The following is a 19,472-nucleotide window of genomic DNA, read 5'->3' as shown; positions in this document are numbered from 1 at the left end:
ACCATTCCCTTTCCCTATAAAACCCCAGTCCGTTCCGGAAATTTGAAATGGTATTGACCTTAAAACCTACCATTGGACAGGTGGATGCTAAACATAAAGTTTGGTTCAAATATCTTCAGTAGTTTTCAAGTTATAAGAAATACGCTTTACACGCACCGGCTCTTGCGTTAAGTCCGGTGGGACTTGTACCGAAAACGGCCCGTTAATGATATCTCCCTCATTAATCCTGGTATCGAAATGTTGCACATGAGAAAAAAAAGTTTAGAAATTTATTTCTATTAAGGCAGGTAGATTTCCATTAAGTTTGGTTGTGTATATTTTGAGGGAGTCTAAAATCACGGTTTCGGTTTGGTATAAACCCCCAATCATTTCAGGGATTTAGAAACAATATTTGTCCTAAAACCTACCCAAGGACAGGTGGATTCTAAATATGAAATTTGGTGGAAATATATCCAGTAGTGTTCAAGTTATAGAAAGACAAACAAACAAACAAATAGTCTGACAGACACCAAAGAAACCTACCCTTGCGTTAAGTCCGGTGGGACTGGTACCGAAAAACGGTCCGTTATTGATATCTCTCTTATTAATCCTGTTATCGAAATGATGCACATGAGAAAAAAGATTTAGAAATTAATTTTCATTAAGACATGCTGAGGCACGGGGTGAAGGGGTTTTCACCGGCAGAGCCAGTGACGCAGTGGTTACCATAGCAACTCCGCTACTACCCAGGCGACTTTATATTGTCCTCTACTGGCAGCTCTTCGATCTTGTCAGTTGTAATCCAGCTGTGTCTGCGTTCATTGCTGTTGTGTTGTTCTGCGTTCGTTCGTGTTCCTTTCTCAGTTGTTTGCCTTATATTTCTTGTTACTGATGTTGCTCTTAATTTCTCTTGTTATTTCTGTGCGTAACTGTTTTGTAAAGACAGCGTAATGTCTGTCGTACGCAAGAAGGGAAAGATAATTCACAGTGAAGCTAGAGAAGTGATCAGGAATATTACAAACCAATGTGATGAGGAAGCTAGACAAGGAAAATTCAAGTACTTAGTAACTGAGAGTAACTTGCGGGCTGCTAATTACAGTGGTGTATCTGTTCGAACGATCTCAAAGATCCGAAAGGAAGGACTTTCTGCTGGTGAGTCTTCACTGTGTACTCCAGGTAAAAAGAGGCCTAGATCAGAGGAACATAAGTTTCATTGTGATGAATTTGTTAGGGGAGTCATAAGAGACGTCATAAACGACTTCTATGTAAAGCTGAGAATAGTTCTAACAGCACCGAAGCTGCTGAAGGCAATTCAAGCGAAAATAAACTTTCCCTGGAAGGTGCACACACTAAGAAAGTTGTTACATGATATGGGTTTCAAGGGGAAGAGATGCGCCAGTAACAGGAAAATACTGATTGAGCGCCCAAACATTGTTTATTGGCGAAGTAACTATTTAAGACGCATGAGAATTTACCGTTCTCAGAACAGGAACATCATTTATATTGATGAATCATGGGTTGACAATAACCTGACATTTAATAAGTGTTGGCAGAGTGACAGTGTTCAGGGCATAACAACCAACAGAAGCTCTTCAAATAGGCTTATAATTGTCCATGCTGGTTCTAAGAGTGGGTTTATTGATGGAGCAAAGTTGATTTTTAGAGCAGGAAAGGCCACAGGAGATTACCATGGCCAATTGAATGGAGTAAATTCTCATAAGTGGGTGAGTGAAAAACTTCTTCCTAATCTTCCCTCTGAAAGCGTTATAGTAATTGACAATGCATCTTATCACAGTACTGAAGTAAACAAAGTACCTTCTCTGTATGCTGTTAAAAGTGATATGGTGAAATGGTTAAAAGAGAATAAAGTGAATTTTTCTGAAGAAATGAAGAAATGTCAGCTGTTTGAACTGATCCAGAAGTTCAAAGATCCTGAAAAAAAAAAAATACCGGTTCGATGAATTACTGAGATTTCATGGGCACACGGTTTTACGCTTACTTCCTTACATGTGCGAATTCAATGCTATCGAACTGGCCTGGGCCAAAATCAAAAGAACTGTACGAGAACAGAACATTTCAGGTGACATCTCGTTAACGAAGCTGCAGGAAGTGACGGCGAATGTTATCGCATCTGTGACACCCGCTGACTGGGAGGGATTCGACCAACACCTCATCAACCTCGAAAACAAGTTCTGGGAAAAGGATGGGTTAATGGAAGATGCAGTTGACAGTTTTATCATACGCTTAGTGACGATGATGATGGGGAGAGTGGTGATTCATCTTCTGATTCTGACCTAGCTCGACCGCTTGCAGTGAGCGATGATGAAATTGCTTAACCGGAATCCTGTTACTCACTCTCGTTTTTAATTCCTCCATATCTGTTCAAAATCCTAAGATTACTGTGTCCCCATGCAGGCTACATTTTCATTTTTCCTGAGTAACTTACTGTATTTTATGCCATTTATTCAGTCTCAAACTGTTCATTCAATTAACCTCATCTTTCATGTTTTCGCATAGTCTTCAAAGCATTTTACTGAGCACCATATTGATAACTACCATACTGTAATAATTTGCAATTATTTCTTTGAAGATTTGTGATAGAAAGTGCAAACTTTATTATTTTATTATTCTCAAAGTGTTTTTGTCGTAGGCTTAATGCATTGTTAAGTGATATTTACGAACTATGTTATTGTACTGAGACAGATATCACAACCCCTAGACATACATTATTACATGTAATTCAGAATTAATTTATATGATACGTTAGATGTAGAAGCTTGGAGATTTTTCCATAGTGGATACTTTTTACATATAAATGTGCAGCATTTGGAAACTATGTTCTAATTACGGACTAGCATGATGTATTAAGAAGACGAACCATGTTTTACCACATACTTTTATCCTTTTTATGCACAATATGTTCAAATGTTTGTGGGAAACGTTCTAGTCTTTGGTTTATTAGTGTAGGGTTCATTATTATCGTATGCTTGTTTATGAGATATGTATATATAATATATATTATGCATTGTTGTATGTATTGTTGAAATCTGAGGTGTGGATATATTATATATAATATAACAGGAAACAGCTGGTTGATTTCAAGTCAGTGGAAAGGTGTACAACCCAGGTGCAGTTCCCTAAACTTTTAGTCGTTTTCAGATGGTTAGGTGAGCCCGATTAATGTGAGCACAACACGGCCTGAAGTACACGTGCTGGGAGGAAAGAAAGAATTATCACTCTTTATTAAAATAAAAGGGATCGATTTTGGTGAAATTTTCGGACATTTATTATTATTATTATTATTATTATTATTATTATTATTATTATTATTATTATTATTATTTACAAATAGAGGATTGTGGCGGTGATTAGCAAATTCACAGAGGCCTTCAGAATGAACGATGACAGGCATAACAGTCTCTAATGAAGATGCATGTATGTTATTATTACAGTATTATTAATCACACATCAAGAGAAGTTTCAAAGTTTAAAAATAGGTACAGCTACAACATTGTCGAGGTCTCTTTGCGGTCACTCACAATCCTGTAACTTATTTCACCTGCAAAAAGTCTTATCTGTAATTCCAGTTCCAGTTCTTTAGTCATTCTTAAAAAAATAGTGTTGTAGTAAAGAAAGTCACTCGGTGCAATCCAAATCAAGTGCCGACTCCAGTAAATAGGAAAAAAAGGCCAAGGAGAAGGAGGAGGAGAAGAATAAGACTTTAAAATACAACGTAAATCAAAATACTGGAACTCGACATGTCTGTCTAAATAATGTTTCACCATACATTTGGTAACCAGGCGAGTTGGCCGTGCAGTTAGGGGCGCGCAGCTGTGAGCTTACATCTGGGTGATAGTGGGTTTGAATCCCACCGTCAGCAGATCTGAAGATGGTTTTCCATGGTTTCCCATTTCTTCACCGGACAAATACTGGGGCTGTACCTTATTTAAGGCCACGACCGCTTCCTTCCAACTCCTAGGCCTTTCCTATCCCATCATCGCCATAAGACCAATCCGTGTCGGTGCCACATAAAGCAAATAGTAAAAAAAAAAGAAAGAAGTTTGGTATGCTTTATCATTACTAAGATTAATTCGAAGCAGTGGCGCCCGCATCAAAATACATTCCCTAGCGCATGAACTAATAGCACTTTCAACTTGAGATTTGATATAATATTATTATATTAAGTTTATAAACTTTGAACCTTTCTCTCCAACTCTGTCGCTGGAAGTTTTCGAGGTAATAATGCGTGTTTTCATAGCATGCTGAAATAACGCTTGCAAAAGATTTAGCCAGATATATTGCAGACTTTTGCTCTTATTAATGCTGTGATTTGGTATGCGTGACCAATATAAATTGTGGCAAAGCAGTATATGGATCAACTAAGTGAAAAAATCGACAGATTCTTCCATATTCATCTGAGTGTTCACATATCTGATTAGATCAGGCAAGACATTGAACACTGCAAAGTGTGAGTCAATGTTTTCGTGTAGCAGATACGAGCCGATCTGCCTGGGCAGAACAGGAAGTTCGTGCTTGCAGCCACATTCCTCATTCTTGCATTCTTCTCATCTCGCCACAATAGATATTTCAATTAAGTTTGGTTGTGTATATTTTGAGGGAATACAAAATCGCGGTTTCGGTTTCGTATAAATCCCACGTCATTTCAGGGATTTAGAAACACTATTTGCGCTGAAACCTACCCAAGGACAGGTGGATTCTAAATATGAAGTTTGGTGGAAATATCTCTAGTAGTTTTCAAGTTATAGAAGGACAGACAAACCGACAAACAGAGACCAAAGCTAAAATTTATGCAGATGGTCATTATTAGACCTGAAAGGGATAACTGTACGGAAATTTATTTATATAGTAGATTTGAGACACTTGACAATGTAGTTTAATGATTGCTGCAGAATGTGTAAGTTGTCACTTGTACTAGTCATATAAATGAGAATAAACAATTTTGTATTGTTGTGAAATGTAGTCTAGCGAGATTACACGGCCTGGTTTTCAAGGGATTGGCCATTATTTTAGTGTCTGTTCCATTGCCTGGATAAGAACTTAACAGGATGTATCATTTCCCGGCGTTCTTTCTATCTGCGTAGAATAAAGGTAAAATTAATATTTAAAATCCACAATTAGAATGATACTGCAATCTGTTGGCAATTTAGCTTAACTATTAAGCTTACCCTTTTTGTTGATCAGGCCATAGCCCACTGCGATGTGTTCATAACGGGCTATGATCAGGTAGGTGTCTCGTCAAAATCTAAATATTTGGAAGGCGCTGTAAAAGGCAGACGTCATTACATCTTGGTAAACATAGCCGTTTTATAGCTAAGTCAAACCACTTTATATTTTCGTTCCCTTTAGCAATAAAGCACTCAGCCTGCTCAGTTGGCCGGTCAGAGTGCAGAGCTGTTGGACCACGGACCAGCCGTGGCCACTTATGGACCGAGACCCAATCTGCATCTACCGCGGTACACGCATCCGCTGTACAGCTGTTGATAGCGCTGTCCGTGTGCCAGTTTTTAACAATTAAGTCCTTCGAAAAACACATTCTGCATTACAAACAAGCCATTACCATTAAGCACTGATTGAATGTCCCAAGTCCTCATTCAGGGTTATGCATGTTATCCGTCTTGTAGTTTTTTGTATGGAAAGTAAAGCGTGTTTATATGGTATTTCACAATGCTCTGCCCTCTAGCAGAGCACATTGAACGTTTAGTTCCTTTTTCATGTACGCGTGGAGCAATCACAAGGAATTGCCCTTTTGTAGATTTTGTGATGTGTTTCTCTTTTCCCTCCAGTACCAATAAATCGCACAGTAAGTTCAAAGAGAATGTTCCCGGCTACAGAAGTACAGTCAGGTTCAATATTCTGAACACTGACGTGCGTAGTTTCACAGAACTAGTACTCGCTCAAAAATATCCGGTTAAAATTTAGTTTATCATACCGTGTGGACATTAAGGACACAGGGTAGAGAGCACAACAAAACATGCTTGTATGATCCCACCTTATCCAGTCCTATTGTACATAGAACAATCAATTTATAATAATAATAATAATAATAATAATTATTATTATTATTATTATTATTATTATTATTATTATTATTATTATTATTATTATTATTAATATGAAAAATTAAATGCCGTCTGGCTTTTAGTGCCGGGAGTGTCCGAGGATAAGTTCGGCTCGCCAGGTGCAGGTCTTTTGAATTGACTCCCGTAGGCGACCTGCTCGTCGTGATGAGGATGAAATGGCGATGAAGACGACACATTACCCAGCTCCCGTGCCGGCGAAATTAACCAATGATGATTAAAATTCCCGACCCTACCGGAAATCGAACCCGGGACCCCTGTGACCAAAGGCCAGCACGCTAACCATTTAGCCATGGAGCCAGATATTATTTATATTATTGTTTGCTTTACGTCACATCGACACAGATAGGTTTTATGGCGACTATGGGATAGGAAAGGCCTAGGAGTGGTAAGGAAACGACCGTGGCCTTAATTAAGGTACAGCCGCAGCATTTCCCTGGTGTGAAAATAGGAAACCACGGAAAACCATCTTCAGGGCTGTCGACTGTGAGGTTCGAACCTACTGACTCCCCGATACAAGCTCACAGCTGCGCGCCCCTAACCGCACGGCCAACTCGCTCGGTCCACACTCAAATTTTACACATGTATTATACAGTTCTTCTATAACTCAAAACAAAGAAATATGGCATGATTTATGCATTCATGTCCAAAAGAGTAAATAATAATTTAATGTGAAAAATATTGTCCGCCTCTGTAATGAAGTGGTTAGTGTGATATGCTGCCACCCCCGGAGGCCGGTTCGATTCCCGGTTCTGGCACGAAATTTAAATAGTGGTACGAGGCTTAGAACGGGGACCACTGAGCCTTGGGTGGTCAAGTGAGTAGAGAGGGGGTCGATTCCCTGCTCATCCATTCTAGAAGTGGTTTTCCGTGGTTTTCCACTTTTTCTCCAGGAAAATGCCGGGATGGTACCTAACTTAAGGCCACGGCCGCTTCCTTCTCTCTTCTTTGTCTATCCCTTCCAATCTTCCCATCCCCCAACAAGGCCACCGTTGAGCATAGCAGGTGAGGCCGCCTGGGCGAGGTGCTCGTCCTCCTCTCCAGTTGTATCCCCCAGCCCCAAAGTATCACGCTCCACGACGCTGTCCTTGAGGCTTAGAGGGGGGATCTCTCGCTGAGTCCGAGGGGAAAACCAATCCTGGGGGTAAACAGGTAAAGAAAGAGAAAGAAGAAGTGAAAAATATTTGTAAAATATGTTTTTCTCTAAAATGTACACTTTTCTCTAAAACCATTCAACCAGTTGAAGTAGTATTTATTGAGGGTATCTACAGGGATAGTAGATATTAAACAGTTGAAAGATATCTAGAAAATAATTATATGTTGATCACAAAAGTATTAAATACTGTAAAAATGTCAAAAGTGGAGGCGGGATGGTATTTTTTTCAGGGTACTTCGGTTTTTCCCTGTCATCTTTAATTCCAGCCACACACTCCACTATCATTATATTTCATCTGTCAATCATTAGTCATTGCCCCAGAGGAGTGCGACAGACTTCGGCAGCCGGCACAATCCTTATCCTTGTCGCTAGATGGGGGCTTCATACATTCTATTCCTGACCCTATGACCGGATCGAATAACTGGAAACAGGATGCACATTTTTCACCACCTGTTGCGTATGGTAGTGACGTTAAAAAACTGGCATATTACTGCCCGCAAGAACTCATCCGGCGCCCGTTTGTAGTTGATGTTTTCTATTTGACTAGTATTTTAATTGAAACCCTAGACTAGCGATATATCAGTAATTCAGGTGAAGATGACGCGTGCCGCTTGAAATGGGGGACGCTCTAGCAGTGTGGCCATTATTTCATTGACGCAACAAAACTACTTCAAGCGATGTGTCGTTTCGCCTGTCATTGGAGACATTTTCGAGTTACTAATAGCATATAATTTGGATGTCCCTAACATGGAGTACGGACACCATTTGTGGCCGCCCGATCGGGAAGAGACGCTACGACTGCTTTCTGCCCCTTAACTGGGACAGATACCTTTAAGTCATTCCCGATCCATGGGCTGCCATTTACACAGTAGCGAAGACTTTCTTCTTCACTGAAGATGCCTCTGAGGTCTTGACTCATTACCCTGAGCTAGGGCCCCTTCATATTTATGACCCCTGGAGAGAGGATGCCCATTTTATTATTTAAGCCTGGTGGTCCGCTGGTTCATTTCTGTGGACCCCCTATCCGCCACCTGGGGACGCGCCCTCTAGAGGTTAACTGGCTCGCCCGAGAAATGAAAACGTCCGAAGGCGATTGGGAGTGGTACCTATCCCAGAGAAGACATGAGAAGCATGACTTGGATGGTATGGTCATGTCGTCCGAAGCTCTGCAGACTTATTAGTGATACATACAGCCCTCCAGTTTGATTCTCGAGGTTCTCGATCCCAAGGTCGTCCCAAGAAGCGATGGTTCTACTGCATCAGGGAAGACATGCGTCTTGTAGGCATCACCGAAGCTGGCGTTCTTGACCGGAGGAAGTGGAGGATGGCATGTTTAAAAGCGGACCCTGCATTAATGCGGGACTAAACGCTTGGAAATAAGAAGAAGAACAAGGAGAAGAAGAAAAACACTAGCGATGTATCATTGGCTTAGTTACTTCCAGCGGCGCCTCGCCAAATAAAATATTGGATGCTCAAAATTGTTTACAGTAATCGTATATATACTGTATATGGTCATGTCGTCCGAAACCCTCCAGTTTATATATATATAATTTCGTGTGGCTGTTGCTAGCCTTGTGCAGCCCTTTTAAAGCAGACCGTCTGACGAGGGTGGACGACATCTGCCATGTATAGGAAACCGCTTCTTATTGTGGTGGAGGATAGTGTTGTGTGTGGCATGTGAGTGGAAGGGATGTTGGAGATGGTGGAAGTACTCAGTCCCCTAGCCAAACAAATTAACCTTTTAATGTTAAAATCTCCGACCCGGCCGGGAATCGAACCTGGGACTCTCTGAACTGGAGTGCACTACGATGACCATTCATCCAATGTGCCGGACTAATTTAACAGCAATAATAACACATGCAGTAAGATCCTTGTCACCCGCTTAACTACTCTGTCGTACGATCACTTTTTAATACTGTACGAGGGTCATCCAGAAATTAAGCTCTTTTTTAAAGACACCGTAGTTACATTAAAAACTTTATTTGGCACCCGATGCAGCAATATTTGAGCTATTTTTCGACACTTTCACCACCAGAACTGAGACACTTGTTATATCGTAGGATCAACTTCCGTAAGCCGGTGTTGCAGAAGTCTGCCGCCTGGGAATGGAACCGGTGTGTGGCATTCGTCTTCAGCTCTTCGCCCTTGTTAAAATTCTGACAGGAGGACAGGAATTACTTCAGGTGCAAGAAAATATGAAAATCGCTGGGAGCAAGATCAGGACTATACGGTGAGTGATCAAACACCTCCCAGGTGAACTCCTGCAGAACAATTGCTGAGCGCCGAACTGTATGTGGGTTAGCATCGACATAGATCAGCACAACACTTGAACTGAGCATTCCACGCTTCTTGTTTTGAATGGCCCATCGCAATTACCGTACAAACTTTATCAGGCAGCGGGAGAATGAATACCAGCCACCATTTCGAGCTACTGCTACTGCGCTACTGACATCAGGCGGGACTTGTCCGACCAGTATATGATTGCTACATCATAGATCTGTCCCTCATGCTCATATTTCCCGGCTAAATACGTTTAACTTTACAGGAAAAGAATGAGGAAATCTCAATTTCTGGATGGCCTACGTATCTATCGAGTTCATGGTTGCCTTGCCTGTTCAAATTAAATAAATCTATATGAAAACTCAATTGACAGACAAGATTATTCTGTACTTTTTCACAGCCAGAGCATGCACAATGACTTCCTCACCAGCTTAAAGACCACAGAATACCATAGAGTATCCGGTATACTGAAGTCTAAAACAGAGACTATTGCTTTTCAAAGAAGTAAGTGGCATTGGCACAAAATCCGTAGAGTTGGCAGCAATATCCAGTCATGTTTGTTTTTGGAGTTCTGAAGAAAGAGCACATTGAAAGTGTGCAACTTCCCATACGGTAAGAGTTCCGTCAGGGATGATGTCACTACCACTCGCGCATGCGCGAAACCTGCCACAGCGAGAGCAACAAGACTGATGTGCACATGCAAGCAGTGATGGAAGTCTGAAGCTTAGAATCCAGCCAAATTTAAAATGCGGCAGATCAGAATTCTAATCAATAACTTAGATACCGAATAATTAAAGGGTAACATGGGCTCCAGTTCCAGACTTTAGGTGTTCACGTGCACTTGTGGTCTTGTACACGAGCCGCCGCTGGCCTGTGGCCCGTGTGTGGCCGTACCACGCTCTTTTTGAAACAGTGGTTTCCCATGACCATTGTTGCCGACAGCGATGTACTGTGGATACAGCGCTGCCAAGAACCCCCACCTTCTCGTAGCCCTATAACACGGCAGTACTGCCTTCTTTGTCTCCTTATAGGCATGTTTGACTCACACCTATCTCACAATGTCAACAACGGACAATGACTAGCGCTACAAAGTGTACAGCGCGTATTTAAATTATTCTTTGCAAGGTCATGGTGGCGGTACCAGTACCACTCTTCGTCGACTAGCGCGTTTATTTTAATAGGCGTCATCTTTCATGTGTGCAAATACGCCTTCAGAGTTTCGTTTATTGATCACAACTCCTCTTTGAGGTTGGGATTTAATTTTCTGCCAGTGTATTTTACGTAAAATCTTGCGACCTGAATTCTAGACACAACCCCGTTCGAATTCTGTGTTATTTAAAACCTGAATTAAATGAATCTATTGGACTTCAGAAAACATAATTCAGTTCCTTTATAACCAGTCGGAACTTACAGCCTAGATATGCTTTGGGTGTATTTACCAAATTGTCAACTTAAAGTTGGAAGGCACGTTACCTAAACGGACAGTAAGAGAGAGATTCATGTACATTCCTCGCTCGAATAGTCTGTATCTGATAAATAAGTGACTAATAGGAGCGGGAATGGTGATTGTCATCTCATCTGTTAGATAATAACATAGGACGCACTATTGCGGCAACAAATGATGTGTTGCTTCTGGTAACAATCATCGAACCTATTGTTGTGAACTTAACAATTACTACTACACTAGTTTTCATTCCATCCCTGAAGGAGTCGGCGGACCTCCTAGACGGTAACGCCGTCTCTTAGGCCAGGGAGATTTGGTCGGTGAAGGAAATGTTCGGAGAATTTAAAGACCAGACGACAAAACAGCCCTACAACCAAAGATACTCCTTCCATCCCATCAACATCCACGCGTCCCAACCACCGTTTATTTTCTGTTTGCCCTCCCCATCACTTTAGTACAGCCTTCAGGAATACCTGCGGTCGTGCAAGTATACTTGCACCTTGCAATACGTATCCATAAACAGTAGGCAGTAATGATCGGTCTTTGAATGTTAATAGTTAGCGTAACTACTATTACTACTATTGAAATTACTAAAATGTTTTTATTTCTCCCCTGAAGGGGGAGTCGGGTCGTCTCTCAGCCCGGGAGATTTGTTACGGTGAAGGAGATGCTCCGAGAAGGTGAGGGGGTTGGCGGCCATGGCCTATACTAGGAACTGTCCTGGCATTCACCTTAGTGCAGGAGAATGGAAAACCAGGGAAAACCATTCTCAGGACAGCCGACGGTTGGGGCCAGCCATGAGGTCCAGCCCTGTCCCGTCTCCCGAATTCAGAGGCGTAAAGCCACGGTAGAGCCGTGGCCACCCATCCTCTGCTCGGTTGGCCGGTCAGGGAGCAGAGTTGTTGGACACCAGCCGTGGCCACTTAGGGGCTGACTCACTCAGCATCTACCAACGGTTAGCGTAGTTTTTTTAATATTCAAATAATTATTTCATTCTCCCCAAGAGTAGAGCGGGCCTTTAGTCCAACAAAGGGCCTCTTTGGCCGATTACATCTATAAAATATTTGGTTATGAAATGTTTTTATATGAGTGTGTTCTAAAAGCACACGTTTTACGAAAGTAAAGAAAATGTTTTCTTCTTCTGTAGAACACGTCATCAGAAATGAAAGTATTTTTATTGAAGTACTAAACACTACAAACTTAACAAAAGAACAGTAAACATTGTTTTTCTTGAAGTGAAAGAGTATGGAATAAAATTATTAACAATTTGTAAATATAAATATACAATCAATGCCGTAATATTATCCATATCTTGTCAAAGTGAATAAGCTAAGTCGTCATAAGTTCTGACATAATTTCTGAGGCAAGGTCACACATACAGTGAACACAGACGTAGTCAGGGATGGCGGCGGTATCGCCATTAATGTCATTAAATGTGTAAGGTCGCTGTGGAAAAATAACTCGCCCAGAGCTATGCAAACTGCAGTGGTCCATAATTCTATTTTGCGTTTAGATTTATCTATGGGCTGAGGTCGAGGGTGGGAAGAGGTGTTTGATAAGAAGTGTTCGTTGGTTTGTAAGAATGACGGTGGCGAAATGGAAAAGGCTAATTGTTTCTAAAATTTCAGGTGAGCTGCGGGAGACAGCATTCTGTAAATAGCGAAGACGAATTGAGTGTAAGTGGCAAAGGATTGTTGGGAATGTATAAAGGTTACTTATTACTTCGAGTATAGTTTCAGTTCTGAGGCGATAAGCTAGTCGGATGGAGTGGTGGTCAAGTTTTAATATGTCTAGATATTGGATAAGGGAGGCGTAGATCCAGAATAATGAGGCGTACATGATAACAGTGTACCGTACCTGTCTTCAAAATATGCCGGACTCAGTCGGAAGAGCGCGTAGTAACTGTTCGTAAATGAAATTGGGCAAAGCAAACCAATCTAACCTCCAAATGAGGTGAATACCGTAGGTATATAGACAGGATTACGGGTACATAACTACGTGAATAAGATAAAGAAATGGGGGCAAAATGGGTTTATTATCTAAAGGCATTAATATTATTCACATTACGCACACAAAAAATCACAAAAAGGAACATGCATGAAACCAAATGGCCATCAAAGACAACGAAATATGTGCCGCGCACATTATGGATTACATTTACCTTAAGGTGAGATTAATTACAAAAGCGGGTTACGGCCCGAATTTAAACAAAACACATGACTTTGGAGTGACTTGCGTTGATTAACATTACGAAATTGGATCGACGCAAACGTCATTCTTATGTCCTAATCCCATAGGGATTCGCTTGTTACAACGTCTTTAAATATTCGCGGTAGTAAGTTAATCACTCTGGTATTTGATCTAAAATGTACATATGTACAACATTAATAAGTTAAATAAAATCAAAATCAAGGCTAGTCCATTGCTTCTCTATCCAGCACAGACTCAACAGTACGAGCGTTCGTACACAAATTGAATGGCACGGAAGCCAACGACCAATCTTTAGCTTTCGAGCTAAATAAGAAAAAATTACAGAACGCAGATAATGTTGACACACACAAACAAATATGCAAATAAATACAAATAACAGACACATAAATCAAAGGAAATCCAGAAAATGGCTGAAAGGAAAACACATGAAAATGAGATAACTCGTGTGGGATCCTGTAAAATGAATACAAAAATATATACACTTATTCTTATCATGGATTATTAGGATCACAGCAATAAATATAGGCGCAGGGTTGTATCTCCTACTAACACGCGTAGGTGTGTCTCTGACGTCACTCTCCTTGTCCTCGGAACAGCTGTAACCTACTTAATATCTCTCTCATGGTCAATGGAATGCAGCGATACGAGCCGACCTTCACAAAAACACGGAGCTGGCTGGTTCATTCAGCTAAACTCGAGGGGCTAACGTTAACATGCAGGACTTTAACTCCTGGAGACTTGTCTTCTTTCTTTAAACTTCGCAGTTAAACCACTGCTAATCCATAAAATAACCCACGGTCTCCATTCTCCATAACAAAGTCTCACATCGATAAGGCCTTCAGCCTCTTTCATTTGAATATACGCATTATCATACATAATTATACGACCAACTCAGGCTATTTCACTAAGGAGAATGCGGGTTTATATCTTTCCTCTAGTCATAAATATGGGCACATCTGGCGTCCTCTAAATAACGCGGTCTTGCTCCCCTTTAATTACTCATATCTGTATCCAGGCTCCTAGAGCCTTTTTCTAACCAGCCCTATTCAATCGGCCGATCTTCTTCCATGATACGTCTGGTCTCCTTAGTATACCACTAATTACAACATTTGCCTTCGGGAACTTTTTCTTAGTCGAGTTCACTAGATCAGGAATGCCCCCCATTATATATTCAGTCCGTTGCCTTTTTAAGTCATTAGTTCCTACGTGGAGAATTACTACTTCCTCATTCCTGCCGCATTCATCCTCTATTTTCCTGTGCAACTGTTCTTATCGTATTCCCGGCATGCACATCACTTTCACTGACCTATTTTCCTGTCCTATATGCCACACGATACAATCGCCAATCACCACACAATTTACAGGTTTCATATTCTCCACAGATGAATGACTGCCTACATTTCTCATATACACTTCCTATAACTTCTTTTGTAGCTCTGCGATCATGAGATTTGCTCAATTTAATTCCCTCTTAGGTTCGTCAGTTCTTGCTTTGTCGCTCGCTAGTCACATATCCATTCATGAAACATTTGCTACATGCCTTCCTTTCCTTATCACTGTCCAGGGCCTGTAGCTTATCACACTTGAAATTAAACCACATTCCACACTATCAAACTTAGCACCAGATCTCAAATTCCTCTAACACCCCATACACGTTCACTATCTCTTTTGAAGCTGGTTGAAGAGGGCCTGGGTTTAACTCCAAGCCTCCTGAAACAAGTAATGTGGTAATGAGTGCCAACGCTATAACACTCCCCCGGCAACTGCCTGCTGCAGGTCCGCATTCTAGCACGCACTCTGCAGCCCCCTGCCTGCTTGCCCATGTCCCCATTGCTGCTCGCCAAGCTGATACCGAAGTACCCATCGCTGCACCCTTCATCTGTCACTTAGCGGGTTCGGATGCCTCAACTTTACTATGTAGAATGGGGCAGGCAGGTCGATGTTTATTGCTGTGCCACTGCACTGTCGTACTTGGCATGGTGCTGCCTCCGCATAGCTTCCAATATTTAATGGCATAAATCCCGGAGACTGGTTCCCAGGTGGTAAATGGAACGGTGCTATGATATCACTCTCTCTGATGTTGAGAGGTGATATGCCGTTTCGAGATGCTTCGGGATTGACTGACAGTGGTGTATAGGTACTGACAGTTGATGCACGGGACCTGTATCCTCAAACGCGAGCTTCTTAAGATGAATAGGACTCGGAGAGTCGCTGGCTTCGAGGCTCCTTGCTTGTTTTCCTGTTTCCTCCTCCATCGCGATTTGTTGTCCTCGTGGTGAAGGTGGTGTAGGACTTCCGGACGCCATGAATGGTGCTTTACCCGCAGGTGGGAAATTTTGGACGGATGGTTCCCTCTGTTGATCTGCTGGTGATATACAGGTGTAGCCGTTCGTAGCTGTTGCCATACAGTACACAATAGATGGAATTTTCGGTGCAAAATTGCGAAAGATCGTATATGTACTCCATTATGACATCACATACGAGTGTTAAAATATTAGCCCTAGTTAAGGACTGCCGTTAAAACTAAGGCACTGAGCGCTAGTTGCAGTTTAAAACTTGAAATTTTCGTCATCAAACGCGAACGAAAAGTAATTTATGCAGTAGAGGGTTAAATAAGTATAATAACAGATAGCCTTGGAGGAAGGAGCATTGCACGTGCCATTGCAGGGGATTGCCGCATTCCTGCATTCCTTTCTCCTTCCCTTCGCTTCCGACTCACTTATTCGTTCGTTCAGACCGCTGTGTTATGTTATAAACTACTTGGATATACTACGACTGACTTCCTCTCATGCTCGGTTATCTTGTTTTCTTTTTTTTTGCTAGGGGCTTTACGTCGCACCGACACAGATAGGTCTTATGGCGACGATGGGATAGGAAAGGCCTAGGAGTTGGAAGGAAGCGGCCGTGGCCTTAATTAAGGTACAGCCCCAGCATTTGCCTGGTGTGAAAATCGGAAACCACGGAAAACCATTTTCAGGGCTGCCGATAGTGGGATTCGAACCTACTATCTCCCGGATGCAAGCTCACAGCCGCGCGCCTCTACGCGCACTGCCAACTCGCCCGGTCGGTTATCTTTAACAGGGGCCGGGCTGATAAACTCAGACAGTAGAGCGCTGCCCTTCTGAACCCAACTTAGCAGAGGTCGATCCTAGCTCAGTCCGCTGGTATTTGAAAGCGCTTTCGTACGTCAGCCTTATCTAGATTTACTGGCAATTAAACGAACTCCTACAGGACTAAATTGTGACACCTCGTCGTCTTCGAAAACTGTAAAAGTAGCTGAAAGCTCGCTAAATCAATTATATTATTATTCTTTAATAGGGGTGGTACCTATAGCTTGTCAAATCCTTCAACATACCCATCCTTCGTCTCCATAAACCTTAGAAGGATAAATTTAGGACCTAAAACAAATAAGGAAATAGGGAGTTCAAGGGAGAAAAGGAGCTCGGGGGAGGGGAGTGTGCATATACTGTGTACTTTTTTCTACACCACCCAGCGGTAGAGTACCTGGCTCGAAATATGTAAAGAAATGCAATGATTGTTTACGGAATTAGTATTTCAAATACTGTTAGATACGTAACAACGGCCACAAAACAGAAAGAGAAATAGAATATAACTTAAACTGAACCGCTTACGACAAGATCAAACTCAGAAGTGAGAGATTTGGCAACTCTCAGCAACACAAGCCGGCCAGCAGACTTATCTGCATGGCAACGGCAGTGGGGCAACCCCCGTTTCCATGGAAACCATACCCCCACTTCCCTATTCCCAACCAAGCAGGCAATAAACGGATTTCCCTCTAAAAACTGTCAGAATGCATCTTTCAGTATTGCAACCTCAGGAACTGTCCCGGTGTTCGCCTTAGAGCAGGACAAAGGAAAACCTCGTGAACCTGTTCTCAGGACAGCCAACGGTGGTGTCCAGCCTATCTCCGTCTCTCGAATGAAAAGCTGTAGAGCCACAATAGAGCCGAGGCAACCGATACGGCAGAAGCTCACACTGCATTCGCCGACCACTCAACAATTATCTTACTCTGTTCGATAGGAACCACTACCTACCACGAAATAAGAAATGTAGCAGAAAGAATTTCAATTCATCTCTTTCCTTCATCGGCTTCGTTGTTTCACCAGTATTTCTTGATTCCTTCTCTTTTCGTTTGAATGTTTACTTGCAACATCCTCTCAGAATCCCTTGAACTTTGAAGCAACTCTCCGAAAACGGTTTCTAGCGCTAATATCTTCCTGTCCGATGCGTATTTTGTCCATGTCTGTACGGACTTCAGTGAGTGACATGGGAAACAGTTTAATTTCCCTAAAAGTTGGTCAGGATCTTTCGTGTGAGCTTCCCTTTATTTATTCTCAGCAGATGCCTATAAAACATAGCTCATTTCTCGTTTCATTTACTTGATTCTGTGCATATCTTCATTAACTGGAAGACATCTGAAGAAATCTATCGTTAATTTTCCTTTACCTGAAGTGTGTAACGTTGTACTTTTGGGTATCTTGTCAGTATGGGTGTATGTCCATGTACACTGAGAATAATCGAAATATAGCAGTACGGAGATGGCAAGTCAATAAACCAACTAATGAAAACTATGAAACACAGCCAAAATTGTAATACACACGCTAATAATCAGGGATCATTAGAGAACACAACCAAGTCATGAACTTAGACACTAGTCCGACTAACGTGGTATCATAAACAAATAGCAGTCCATTAAAGTATGGCATGCCACGAAAAGGATTGCGACTCTCCACAAAATCTATAAGTATATCGCCCAAAACAAGTACTCAGATTTCAGATTCAAAGTAAAGCGATTTAGCAGAGCGCACAAGGAAGCATTTTACTGTGTCCATTTTCCAAAGGGACCCGAGGTAAGTACAAATAAAAAGGGCCATGGAAATACGTGTGACAGTAATCAGGGAAAGAAAAGGAACTGCATTTTCATAATAATAATGTATTACAACATATACCAAAACGATTTTTACATGCCAAAGAAAGTGAACAGATGATTAAAGAGAGTAACAATATTTTCAAGAATAGGTACTTCGGATTTTTAAAATAATTGGGACGACCATTAAATAACACAATTTTCTATCCAAAACAGCTAGACTCAAAACAAGAGATGAATTTTACAATAGCTTTCATTCGGAGTATCCTACAAATGCTAAACAGATATTACCCATTAATACAAAATGTTAAAAGAATTTTAAACAAGCATATAGGCCACTGTACAATCGCAAAAGAAAAAGAAAAGAGAACCCCAGGACAGGAGGAAGAGAACAGTACCTAGGGCTGGCAACAGGGATTAGGAAAGATAGAACCTACAAGTTTTAATATAATCATGAAACTCGAACAGAAGCTAGGCGTTAATATCAATAGAGTTAGTCCTACTCTTGCGTTTGTTCACCAAGTCTTTTAGTATCCAATGGTTCATATCACTGTGATTTACACGTAGTAGAAAACGAAATTTGGAAAAAACCGTAGTGTAGTTCCATGACAAACACCAATGGCCACAGGTCTGACTAGTGACATTTGGCAGCGTGAACAGTCTTTAGCAGCTAGTACGGCATATAGAATAAGGGAAAACAGTTTTAAAGAGAAAATATTAAGTATGAGAAGAGAATATAGATTCAAAGTTCGCTCACCCGTCCAGCAGTCCTTGAGCTCCAATCATAAACAACAAACACCATTTTAAAACATTGCACACGGACCAGCCGCTAGCGCAAATAAAAGAAAGTCCTCCCTCCACACAAATCGTCTTCTTCATCCAACTCGCCGATAGAGCCCAGAGCAGGTCTTACTTACATTACGATGGAAACGTCCAGAAAAGACGAGAGCAGAAGGTACACATTGCGCAGCGAGGTGATAGGGGAGGAAAGGAGGGAGGGCAGCAGTGCGAACAGTACCAGCTGGACGGGCGAAGAGAGCACACACACAGAGGTTAGTAGCAGCATGTCGAGCCATAGCAGACGTAGAATCTCGTAGAATAGTAGAAAAAATAGGAGCACGTTATAAGTGATAGGTTGTTGCATTTTGTAGACTAATTTCTATTTGTGCCATTCTTGTATCACTTTTTCAAGGACGTAGTTGAAAAGTAAACGGGAGAGTACATCTCCTTGTCGTACTCCCGTTTTGATTTCAAAGGGATCTGACATTCAACCCAAGAATTCAATCTTGTTCTGCCTCTCTGGTGTAGTGGTTAGTGTGATTGGCTGCCATCCCCGCAGGCCCGGGTACGAGGGCTGGAACGGGGTCCACTCTACCTCGAGAGGTCAACTGACTAGAGGAGGGTTCAATTCACTCC

The sequence above is a fragment of the Anabrus simplex genome, chromosome 1 (assembly GCF_040414725.1).
Source record: "Anabrus simplex isolate iqAnaSimp1 chromosome 1, ASM4041472v1, whole genome shotgun sequence".
NCBI lineage: Eukaryota > Metazoa > Arthropoda > Insecta > Orthoptera > Tettigoniidae > Anabrus > Anabrus simplex.
This window is presented reverse-complemented; position numbering follows the sequence as displayed.